At 45.2% G+C, this 12,072-nt stretch overlaps 1 protein-coding gene across 4 annotated transcripts in view; it reads right to left on the bottom strand.

Annotated features, from left to right (window-relative positions):
* CSNK1G1 (casein kinase 1 gamma 1) overlaps positions 1-2,343 on the bottom strand; it is a 1,083,432-nt gene extending 1,081,089 nt beyond the window's left edge. The window contains exon 1 of one of the 4 annotated variants that reach the window (XM_069624685.1): positions 1,765-2,343. The gene's annotated coding sequence lies outside the window, so the exon portion shown is untranslated. The remainder of the gene's footprint in view (positions 1-1,764) is intronic. The other 3 variants (XM_069624691.1, XM_069624684.1, XM_069624687.1) reach the window with 3 other exon arrangements.
* Between the last annotated feature and the right edge of the window lie 9,729 nt (positions 2,344-12,072).

Here is a 12,072-nt window from a genome sequence, read left to right as displayed (position 1 = left end):
TTGGTGACTTGCATCTTTTAGATTTCTCTGATGAGTTAACGTATAAAACCAACAGTTTGCAATATTTCTAAAAAAAGTGTGCTCTAAAATGCACCATTTTCACCCATTATTTAAATTGTCTTAGGGAAAGAACCCCCACGCCCCCTCCCTGCCGAACCACCCTCGAGGACTTAGAAAGACGAGAAACCCTAGTAAGCGTAAGCATACACCCCACTTCAAAATCACTCTACAAGCTGCCAAACCCATAACCAAGATTTGTGGAAACAGGAAAGCCCACCTTTTCAAGATTGTCAATATATGCCTAGTCATAGTAAGAGCATAGCATAAACTTTTACGGTGCATTGCAAAATAGTTGCACCCAACTGAATTTGACAGTATAATCGTAAACTATAGGAGAGGATTAACATCACTCCAACTGAGAACACATTACTCAGGCTATTGGAGTGAGTATATGTAGAGGTCAGGCAGTGGTGGTAGCAATGTTTCATTCAGTTAATCTTGGTGCCAAGTAGGAAGAGGGTACCGTCTTCCAACTGAAGAAAAGTATCCAACTGTGTCTGGCGTGTTAGCTAACAACATTTGAAAGGCAGTGGTGGGGTGGAACCTGGCAATCAGATGGAGGATATTGGGCATGATGTTTAGTGGGGTGTGTGAGAATATGGGTGCATTTGTTGGGGACAATGGGATAGTACCCAATTTATAAGCTGAAGGTGCACGATTAAAACAGAGAAGGGGGGTGGCATGGTGGACATGCCTTTTTTAGCAGTTTTGGAAACTGTCTATGCTAGAGAAGAAACCATACCATTGATTGTTTATGGCACAAGTTACAAAGGGGAGCATGGCAAGTTACTTCTGTAGTATATGGAAGTTGTGGGAGGGGTCTGCCGCAACTACCGGTGCAGGAGAACTCACAGGACATCCTAGACAAAGGTAGTGGCAACTATGTTATTTGCACGGTGTAGGAACTCCAAACAGTTCTGTCAGGTTGGCCTCAGAGCATCTTTTTCAAGGGAAGGAAATTGAGAGAGTGTGATCACGCTATGTTAAGTTGATTTATAGCATGCACCACTGCAATTGTCATGGTCTCCACGTGCCAAAAGTAAGTACATTATGTCATTGCTTGGGTAGAGGGGACAGGAGATCTTCACAGTTGTATTGGTTGGTGGATCCCAGACTTTTTAAAGAACAAAAGAATGCAATATGCACAGCAGGCGCCCATGGTTTTGAACTTAATGGCAGATGCTACGTAACTGTAGGGGGTGTCATGTCACATATGGGGGCAGAGTCGAGCAGGTCTTCTCACCAACGCAGGCTGAGTGCCGCTGTCAACAGCATTAGGGGTGAGGGCTGATGTGTACATCGAACTGATGGTGTGGGGGTTGAAAAGATCCGTGTGAAAGCAACTAAATGTGTACAGTCATACGAGGAGTGCGGGTGTTTTTACAATGGGGTGTGTGGGATTTGATATGTTTACAGTGCTGATGGTACACGGTTGCTGTATTTTCAGTGCTAACAATGAACAGTTGAGATTGACCTCCTGGCCGTGGACACCGTTTGTACAACGTTGCGACTAGGTGGGGATAATGCATTTACAATGCTATGCGTATAGAGGTCGGTCTTTCTCAGTGGTGGAAGGGGAATATCTGTACAACGGGGGTGCACGTTTTAGGAATGGTGCTTACAGAGCTATAAAGGCCATGAAACGCGTACAGGGGCGCGTGTTTAATGCTTTATGCTGGTGGAGGTATGGGCGATAGTTCATACCTGTGTGTTTGTTTTGACAGCTGCTGCTCCTGGGGGCTACGGCCCCCTTCGGCTATCGGTCTTCGTCCTCCAGGATCCTCCTGAGTGCTGCTGTGCCCCTGCCAGCCACCTCTCCGTTACCTTCCTTTCCTTGCTCCCGTCCCCCTCGTCTGCTTACACCCTTTCCTATTCCTCGCACCGTCCGTCTCTCCGCGCTCCTTTCGCCGCTGCAGGGAGGGGGACCGGAAGCGCTAATGCCACCACCGCCCTCAGCCAGCAGCAGATAAAGAACAGAGAGGTGGAACCGTGGCTAGTTCGATTTCTTCCGGGTTAGGTCAGCGTAGACAGCTCAATGCATTCAACCCCGCCCTTGGCAACCGCTTTAGGTGAGTAGTTGCCATGCGGAAGTGTCTGCAAATGACGTCCGATGCGGCCGTCACACACCCCTTACATCGACCCCACCCCCTTTCGTTTGAGACGCTGATCACATTTCTACCATTTTGTGGGCGGATCAGAGGGTTCCCATTAGCGCCCACTTGTTTAAGACACACTGATGAGGGACTTCAGCGAGTAGCGTCAACGGTGTAGACAGGGGACGGCCAGGGGATTCATGACATAGCTCAGAAGTGACGCTTAAGTGAAAGTCGCATTTAAAAGATATTCTGTTTTTTATCATGTATACATACTATGTTTGTTTGATGGTGTTTGTTTGTCATATATGCAAAGCCATGTGGCTGTCGGTATATTAAATTAATAAATACAGATATTTTCAGCCAATTGCAGTTTACGTAGATGTGTTTAGAATCAAGTGTACATTTTTATTTGGTTCGCCTCGTTTTTTTCAATTATTATTTGGCAGCCAGCAACAATCAGTTTGACAGGACTTTCAAGCCTATGCACATAATGGTAGTTCACGCATCGTTTTCTTTCGATAGTAAACAATAACTGCATGTGGGCGCGGCACACGATATATTTCATTGTCCTGGATGCAATACTCAGCCGAATGCCAAGGGCTGCTAGACAAACTATCTTTCTGCGTCCACCAGGAAGTTTCCCTTTTCCCCGCTCTTTATCTTGCTGGTAGATTGAATCTGTCTGTTGTTTTTGGATTTTTGGATGCCGAGGCTGAGCCTCATTACTCCAATTTCTCTGGTTTAAAGTTTAGTCAAGGGGGGGGGGGGTTTAGGGAGGGTGGACTGGCTTGACGGAGCTTAACAAGTGGTTCAGTATGACCATAATGTACTAATTTTGACATCTGCATACTTGCCAACCCTACAGATTTAGGCCACTGCTTTTTGAGCTGTCCTGCAGCCTACAGATTTAGGTGACAGATCCTACTGCTTTTTACAGTGGTAGGTAATTTATGTGACTCTAAGGCAGGCTGCAGGACAAAGCATGCAGCACATTAATAAGTCTGTCTGTACAGTGGGCTGGTAGATGCTTCCTTTGATTGGGCTCAGACCAATCCACTGACCCGACAGCTACGTGACTCTGTCCTGCACTCTTGCTGGTACAACCCTTAGGTGAACCACCAGTGAAGGTCAGTGGCAGAGCGTAACACCATCACACAGCATCTGCCTCTCAGATTAAGGGGGGTATCAGTCTACATGTCATTCAGTGTTCAACTTACACCATAACTCCCAACCTTTTTTGTCTCCAAGGCGGGTGAAAACACCCGATTTTCTTTTTGGCGGGTGAGAGGCCCATAGAAGTGAATGGGCACCTGAGGGAATTGGCGGGTGATTCATCTGCTTTCAAGGCGGGTGACACCCGCCAAAAGCGGGTGAGTTGAGAGCTATGTTACACTGCAGGAATACATATGTATTGCTCAGGCTGCTACTACAGAGCAGTGGCAAACGTTGCCTACCAGCTTCGTGTGATTACCTTCTGAATAAATGAATTTGGTGACCATTCAGAATTATACATTTTTAACATTTGAACATCTTTCCATGTTGTGCTGTTTGATGGGTTGAGTATTTTAGAATGCTTCAATGGTCCAACAATGTATGTTTTGTATTTTCCTGTGATGTCATTGTTATGGGAATTATTATTTTTTAAATTTGAAAAATCCTACTTCATTTTGGTCACAGAATGTTGGCAAGTATGCACCGGCCTCACAATAATTTTCTTGGCTGGGACACCTCCCAGTATAATGTTTTCGTACCTCCGTGTGCCTTCAATGTGTTTGCACGTCAACCTGTGTCTAAGCGATAGTGACAGCTTGAAGGCCTGACAGCTGACAGAAACCCATAATAGAGTACAGCTGGATTGGTTGCCAGATTGAATTTTGGTGAGCTCATTGTTGTAATGAAGCACAAACATAGTATTTATATTTTAACGTAGTTTATTTGGAGGAAGTCCCCAACAGCCAACCTCCTTCACACAGGCATCTTCTCATATGAGTCTGGGAGCAGGTTCCAGAATCATATGAGAAGAACACTCCTAAATAAAACTGAACACGTAACACTCTACATTATAACTTCTCCCCCTCACATTATTTATGAATGGTGTGATTGTAAAGAACTATATACAGAAGATACTAATGGCAACCTAACATGCTATTGGTTTGGAGAAAACTATATACAGAAGTCTAATATACAACACACATGACTTAAAACTTTCTTTCTACTACCCATTAATTCTTAATAAAAGGATACATGTTGTGACTCCATATCAAAGTCCCAAAGTGGTGTAAACCAGGGTTTGTGACAATGTAATAAAGTGTTACTGGCTTCAGTAGTAAATAAAATCCCTCTTACAATTGTGTACAATTCTCCTAGCTCTCGAAGATAAGTTATTGTTTTCACATGGATCTCTTGGGATCTTTCCATTGACATACTTCACCATACCATCGTCACTTGGAAGTGTAATATTCTCATTGATATCACTCGCTTTTCCGATATGTCTCTCCATAATCCCTGCGTGGGAGACTGATCAGCAGCATTCCTCATCTGATCTTCTTCCTTTGACAATATGATATCATTACATGACCACTTGTTGCCATCTTCCAGAATTACTGACTTCTTGGAACATTTAATCACTCTCTGGGGAGGTCGGAATTTGGATTCTCCTTTCATAACTCTCTTGGGTTCTCTTACCCTAATCCAGTCTCCACTTTTGATTTTACTTTCTTTTACATGCTTCTGTCTATCATAGTATTTCTTGTATTGATCTTGCTTCCTCTTTACTTTCCTTACTATTTCATCCATATCAATATTTTAGCTTTTCTTTATATTCATCCATGCAGGTCTAAGCCTGTTAGTGGCAATCCTCCCTCTCATCAAGGTGAACGGTCCCACTTCCGTCACAGAGTGTGGAGTGACTTTATATGTGTTCAGCGCTTCTTTAAGTGTTTCTTTCCATGGCAAGCTATTGGCAACGGATAGTTGAATTACACCTTTTATAAAACGATGCATTCTTTCCACTAAGCCGTTACCCATAGGATGGTATAATGCGGTTGTGCTATGTTTAATGGCTCGTTCTTTAAGGAAGCACTGAACTTCTTGCAACATAAATTGAGCTCCCTTGTCAGATATCAACTCCTGTGGTCCACCTTCTCTACTGAAAATTTCTTCCAAAAATTTTGTAACTTTCATGGCAGAGACAGATTCTTCAATAATTCCACACTCCACCCATTTGGAAGTATAATCAACTAACACAATAAAATATATCTTTGACGGTTCTAGTATCTCATATTGACAAGCTATGTCAATAGCCAATTTTGTCCAAACAGAGTCTGGTATGGATATTGGTTGTAACGGTGTGGTCTTGGTCAACTTTCCTTTATCACTCACCGCACATGCGGAACATTCTTTGACCAATGTCTCTAATTCGCTCCACATGTTGGGCCACCAATACGTTTCTCTGACCCTTCTGTTTGCCAAGCTCCTCCCTACATGCCCCTCATGAGCAACTTCCAAATTCTCCTCGATATATACATGCATCATCACATGAAATTTCATCTTTTATCTTTTCCCAGAATCCAATGTCCACATTAACATCTTTCCAGCCACTCTCCACTGCTCTCCTTAAATACCCTTGTTCTGAATCCAGTTTCATGGCCTCATTTCATTCTTCTTTCCCAAAACTGGGATGTACGTGCGCAATTATGCAATCCATGTCCTGATCTTCTATCACCTCATCACTATCTACATGGTCTTTTCCCTCATTGTCGCATGGCAAGCGAGAAAAGCAGTCAGCCACTATGTTTGTTCTTCCGGGAGTGTACTTTATGATCACATTATTTTGCATTATAATCAAGGTCCACCTCCTAATGCATGGGGATGTCAAATGAGGGTTCTTTGGGTTTAATACATGAATAAGTGGCTTGTGATCTGTCTTGAGTTCAATGGGAACTCACCATATCAGCCCTATAAAATGTTTTAAAATCCACTTGACTGCCAAAGCTTCCTTCTCAATAGTTGAATAATTTATTTCTGCCCCTCTTAAAGTCCTGGAAGCGAAAGCAATTGGAACTACAAAATCATTTTGCACTTGTTCCAAAACGCCTCCCAACCCCATGTTGCTGGCATCCACTGATACCATAGTCTTGGCACTACAATCAAACATTTTCAGGGCAGGCGCTTTTTTGATGAACACTTTGATTGTATCCAATTCTTTCTTGCATTCTTCGGACCACTCAAATGTTGTGCCTTTCGTCATCAATCTTCTCATCTCACTTGTCCTATTTGCATAATGGTCCACGAATTTAGAATAATATTCTGTGAGACCCAGCAAGCTCCGAAGTTTGTCTTTGTTGACCGGATCAGGAAGTTTAAGAATGGTATTCACAAGAGCTTCTTTAGGTTTTATTCCTTCTGCATTGATGTGATGACCCAGATATGTCACTTCCTTCTTTTTTATATTACATTTTTCAATTTTAAGGGTGAGACCTTTCTGCTGTATAACTTGCAACACCCCCAAAAGCTTGGCATCATGATCTTCTTCTGACATGGCAGACACTAATATATCATCCTGAAAATATTGATACACCTTTTAGGCCACTAAAAAGATGTTGCATCAGTCTCTGAAAGACGGCTGCTGCCGACGCCAAGCCAAATGGCATTCTTTGTATCGAAAAGCTCCTAAGGGTGTTTTAAATGATGTAAGGTGTCTGGACTCTTCTTCTAAAACAACTTGATGGTACGCAGAGGATAAGTCTAACGTAGCTGTAAAGCAGTAGACGGTAGTCGGAATGCAGGGTTCACAATGAATGATTTATTGCTGAGTTAAACTTTCAAACAGCCTCTCATTATAAACAACAAAACATGCTTAAATGTGGTTCAGGAGGCTTGCTCGGAAAAATGGGTGAATCAATTCAGAGTTCGCATGAATGTCCTCTTAAGCTTGGCTCCTCTTTGAAAACAAAATGATCAGGTCACATAAATTCCTTTCCCCGGACACTAGCTTTCCATTCCTTCGCCAGCTGTCCAAATTGGGTTTAAAAAAAACCGAAAAACAAACAGAGAGGGTAAACCCATGGAAAACACTGTCCTTTGAAAATGGTTTACGGCCAGACTTTCCTTGTCAGTGAATCTGCTTCGGTAGTGTTCCCGGCGCTGCTGCTCTTCGAGCCTCTCCTGGCGGAGGGTCTGCCTCCTGATAAGGATCTCCGCGGTGCCAAGCCTTCAACCTCCTAGTACGCCCAGTGTACATCACCTGGGGATTCCTCCCACTTCTCTGTGGTCTCCGGCCATGGCTGCTGCTGTAATGAGAGACACCTGATGAGTTTCCCGGGGCTTTTTTTAACTCATACTTTGCTCCTCCCCTCCCCTCAGCTTCCACCCGCCTTTCCTGCCCACTTCCCACACCTGCAGCCAGTTTGCCATCACTCCTCCACCCTGCTCCATGCACTGTTTGTCCCACACCTGCAGCCAGCTGTAACGCTCACCTGATTCCCGCAGAGGCGCCGGTCTTGACTGGGTGAATGCCGTATCTTCAAAGGTGATGTGTAACACACTGTTGGCTCTTTGGGCTGGACCTCTGTGCACTGTATGTCTGACTCGAAGAGTAAGATGTCTGCAGATAGAAAATATGGGATTAATGAACTGGGGTTATTGGGTGCCTCTCTCCTCTTCCCTTTCTCTTCTCCTGTAGAACCCCAAAGGTTAACGCCCTCACCTTAGGTAAGTGAACGCCGAGCTCTCCATCTGCCTCGGGGCAGGGTGCCGTAACCAGTTTCTTCACTGGATAAGGGTGCAGGCCTCTTGACCTCAGAGGACTGCTGTCCGTCGTTAACTGCACGAACGGTAAGTTCTGGGCACTTCAAATGTCTTAAAAGTCTTTTGAAATGATATCTCTTGTTTTGCAGGGTTCCGGCGATGGCGGATGGCGGGCTGATGAGAGTTGAGGATCGAACCCGCATGAGGAATAGAAGCGCCTGGAAGCACCTAAGTAAGCGCTTGTAGCCTGCTTCACGATGCGCACTAACTGTCCCTTTTATCTTGCAGGTACAAGTTCGGAGCTTTAGAGAAGCTGAAGGGTGCTGGAATACCCACCGGATTCGGCGTGGGAAGGAATAATGGCACGTGAGTAATAAAGTTGCCCAATGTCTTTAAACGCACCTTCTTTTGTCTTTCAGATGCGGGATGCAGCGCCGAAGGCCTCCGGAGCGTGCGAAGAGCTGGTAAGCTTTTGTCTTTCAGATGCCGGAATGCAGTGCGAAGACCTCCGGAGCATGCAAAGAGTAGGTAAGCCTTTGTCTTTCAGATGCCGGAATGCAGCGCGAGGCGTTGGTGACAGCCGATGGACCAGGTAAGAGATGCGCTGCCACTGAAGACCGTAGTGCTAACCTGTTCTTTCTTTGTCTTTACAGGTGCTGCTGAAGACTGGATTCCAGGATGGTAAGCCTTTGTTCCCTTAGGCCCAGGATCAGAAGCAGAAGACACGATGAGCGTTCTGCTGCAGAGAATGCAGAATAACGCAAAGCAAGATTCATCCATCGGGTGTGGTTTAAATAGCCTCCTGTAGTGCTTAGGTGTCTCCTTCCACAGCCACGCCTAGGTAAGAAAAGAGTTCCTGCTTTCCAGAAGAGTTCCAGTGTTCTGAACCTAGGGAGTGGCTCCTGCCCCACCCAACAGGAAAAGTAGTCCCAAACAGAAGAGGATCAGGGGTTCAACTGGCAGGTAAGTAAGCAGCATGGTCTGCTGCAGGTAAGTCCACCCAAGCATTATGAGCCCGGCGCTTCCAGCGCTGGGACTGGGCATCTTTATGAGCCTGGTGCCACTGGCGCCAGGACAGGGTCCAAAAGGTCCCAATTGGGACTGGCTGGCACTCGGAACCGGGGTTATGGGTCTGCTTCCAAGGGAGTCGGGCAAGTCCTGATCTTTTGGAAGCAGAGATCATGACAGCACCCCCCCTCAAGGCCCCTCCCAAACCGGGCTTCTCCGGGGGTTTGGGCTTGTTAGGAAATGTTCGATGAAATCTTTTGATTAGATGAGGCGCGTGGACATATTCTGCAAGTTCCCAGGATCTTTCTTGGGGACCGTAGCCTTTCCAGTCAATCAGGTAAAATAGTTTAGATTTGGAGATCTTGGAATCCAGGATGCTTTTGACTTCAAACTCGAGTTCTCCATCAACTAGAATAGGTTTTGGAGATGTAATTAGTCGGGTTTGAGGTTGCACAGGTTTTAATAGAGAGACGTGGAAGACCGGATGTATCTTCATGTGAGGGGGCAAGTCCAACTTGACCGCTACTGGATTTACTATGGTAGTGATGGAATAGTGACCAAGGTATCTTGGGTTGAATGTGCGTGGTACTTTTAGAGGTAGATATTTGGTGGAAGTACAGACTTGAACTCCTACTTGATATTGGGGGGCTTCCTTCCGATGTTGGTCTGCTCCTTTCTTGTATTGTTCTTTAGCCCTTTGAAGGTGAGAAACGGCTTCCTTAAAGGCTTGGGTGATTGTAGAATGCAGGTGGTCTACTGCTGGTGTTCCAAGATCTTGGAGTGGATCCAACTCCGAGGTTCGAGGGTGACTACCGTATAAAAGAAAAAACGGGGTCTTCCCAGTTCCCGAGTGGACAGAGTTATTGTAGGCATATTCGGCTATCCAAAGGATATCTTTCCAAGTTTTTTCAGTTTGTTGTAGCATGCAGCGCAAATACTGTTCCAGAGTTTGATTGGTCCTCTCGGTTTGTCCGTCGGTTTGAGGGTGGTGGCTGGTCGAAAGTCTCACATCAATTTGAGCCGATCGACAGCAACTTTGCCAAAAATGAGAAATAAATTGACTACCTCTATCCGAAATTAGAACTGAAGGAAAACCGTGCAGTCGGACGATGTTTTCGAGAAATTCTCGGGCCAGAGTTGCTGCTGTTGGTAAGCCTTTGAGTGGAATGAAATGCGCCATCTTGGAGAATAGGTCCACGATTACTAGGATCGTATTGTATCCGGAGCATGGAGGTAGATCGGTGATGAAGTCCATAGAAAGCGTATGCCAAGGGCGAGGCGGGATGTCAATAGGGCGTAAGAGGCCGGCTGGTTTTTCCTTTTGACTCTTGTTTTGGGCGCATACTCCACAGGACATTATAAAGTCTCTGATATCTTTTTTCCAAGACGGCCACCAGAAGTAGCGCTTGATCTTTTCAGAGGTCATGGTCATACCGGGATGTCCTTCCATTAAAGAATCGTGATAACAAGAGATTACCTTTTTCTGTAAATCAGTGCTGGGCAGGTATAACCGTTCTTGGAAATATAATAGGTTGTCCTTCACCGTAAAGTCCTTTCCCTGCAGATGCCAATTCTGTATGTCTGCTGGAGTTACCAGTAGCCTGGCTTTATCCTTAACTTCCTCTATGGATTGTGTGGCGATTACACCTAGAATTCTTTGTTCGGGAATGATAGGTACAGGTTTAGGATTGATCAAATGTTCTTCCACTCCCATCCGAGAAAGGACATCAGCTTTACCGTTTTTTGCACCAGGTCGATAGGTAATTATGAAGTCAAACTCGGCAAAGAATAGTGCCCAACGGAGTTGCCTAGAGGATTGAGCTTTTGCGGTTTTCAAATATTGCAGGTTTCGGTGATCTGTAATCACAGTAACGGTGTGTCGGGCCCCCAGAAGATAATGCCGCCAAGCCTTAAAGGCGGACTTGATAGCTAGAAGTTCCTTATCAGTAATAGTGTAATTGATTTCAGGAGGCGAGAATTTGCGGGACCAAAATGCCACGGGATGCAACTGATTGGTTACTGGGTCCTTTTGTGATAGAACTGCCCCCATGGCAAGGCTCGAAGCATCAGTTTCAACGATGTAGGGGAGTTCTGGGCGAGGATGTTTTAAGATCGGTGCAGAGATAAATCTAGTCTTTAAATTCTGGAAGGCTTGTTCCGCCTCGGTAGACCATTCAAAACGTTTGTTTTTCGTTAACAAGGCGGTGATGGGCTGGACTATTCGAGAGAATTCGGGGATAAACCTGTGGTAAAAGTTAGCGAAGCCTAACATGCTTTGAACACCTTTTACGGAGGATGGCGATGGCCATTTGAGAATTGCATCGACCTTCTTTGAATCCATACGCACTCCGGTAGGTGATAATATGAATCCCAAGAATTCAACTTCAGTCACGTTGAAAACACATTTTTCCAACTTAGCGAAAAGTTTGTGTTGACGCAATCTCTCGAGGACCATTTTCACGTGTTTCCGATGTTCAGTTTCCGATGAAGAATAAAGGAGGATGTCGTCTATGTAAACCACAACACACACATCTATGAGCTCTCTGAGGACATCGTTCATAAAATATTGAAAGGCGGCCGGGGCATTGCAAAGTCCGAAGGGCATGACCTGATATTCAAATAGCCCATACTTGGTGCGGAAGGCCGTCTTCCATTCATCGCCCTCTTTTACTCGTACCAAGTGGTAGGCTCCTCTAAGATCCAGCTTTGTATATATGCATGCTTTTCTGACTTGGTCCAGGAGTTCAGGGATCAATGATAACGGATATCTATTCTTAACGGTGATCTGGTTCAGGGCGCGATAATCTATACAAGTTCTAAGGTCCCCTTCTTTTTTTGGAACGAAGAACAAAGCTGAGGAAGCAGGGGACTTGGAAGGACGAATAAACCCATTCGCTAGGCATTGATCCAGGTATTGTCGGAGGTGAAGATTCTCAGGCTCGGTGAGGGCATAAATTCTACTACAAGGAGGAGTAGATCCAGGTATCAGGTCTATCTGGCAGTCATAAGACCTATGAGGAGGTAGAGAGTTAGCCTGATCCTTCCGGAAAACATCTTGGAATTCTAGGTATTCAGGAGGTAACCTGGGAGCCTCTGAGGAAATTGCTGCCAGTGCAACACCAGGTCGAGGGTGACAAGTAGAGACACATTCTGGAAACTG

This window comes from Ambystoma mexicanum, chromosome 11 (assembly GCF_040938575.1).
Source record: "Ambystoma mexicanum isolate Mex_15411 chromosome 11, UKY_AmexF1_1, whole genome shotgun sequence".
In the NCBI taxonomy this organism is placed as follows: Eukaryota; Metazoa; Chordata; class Amphibia; order Caudata; family Ambystomatidae; genus Ambystoma; species Ambystoma mexicanum.
Note: the sequence above shows the minus strand (reverse complement) of the source record. Positions and strands in the feature narration are given on the sequence as shown.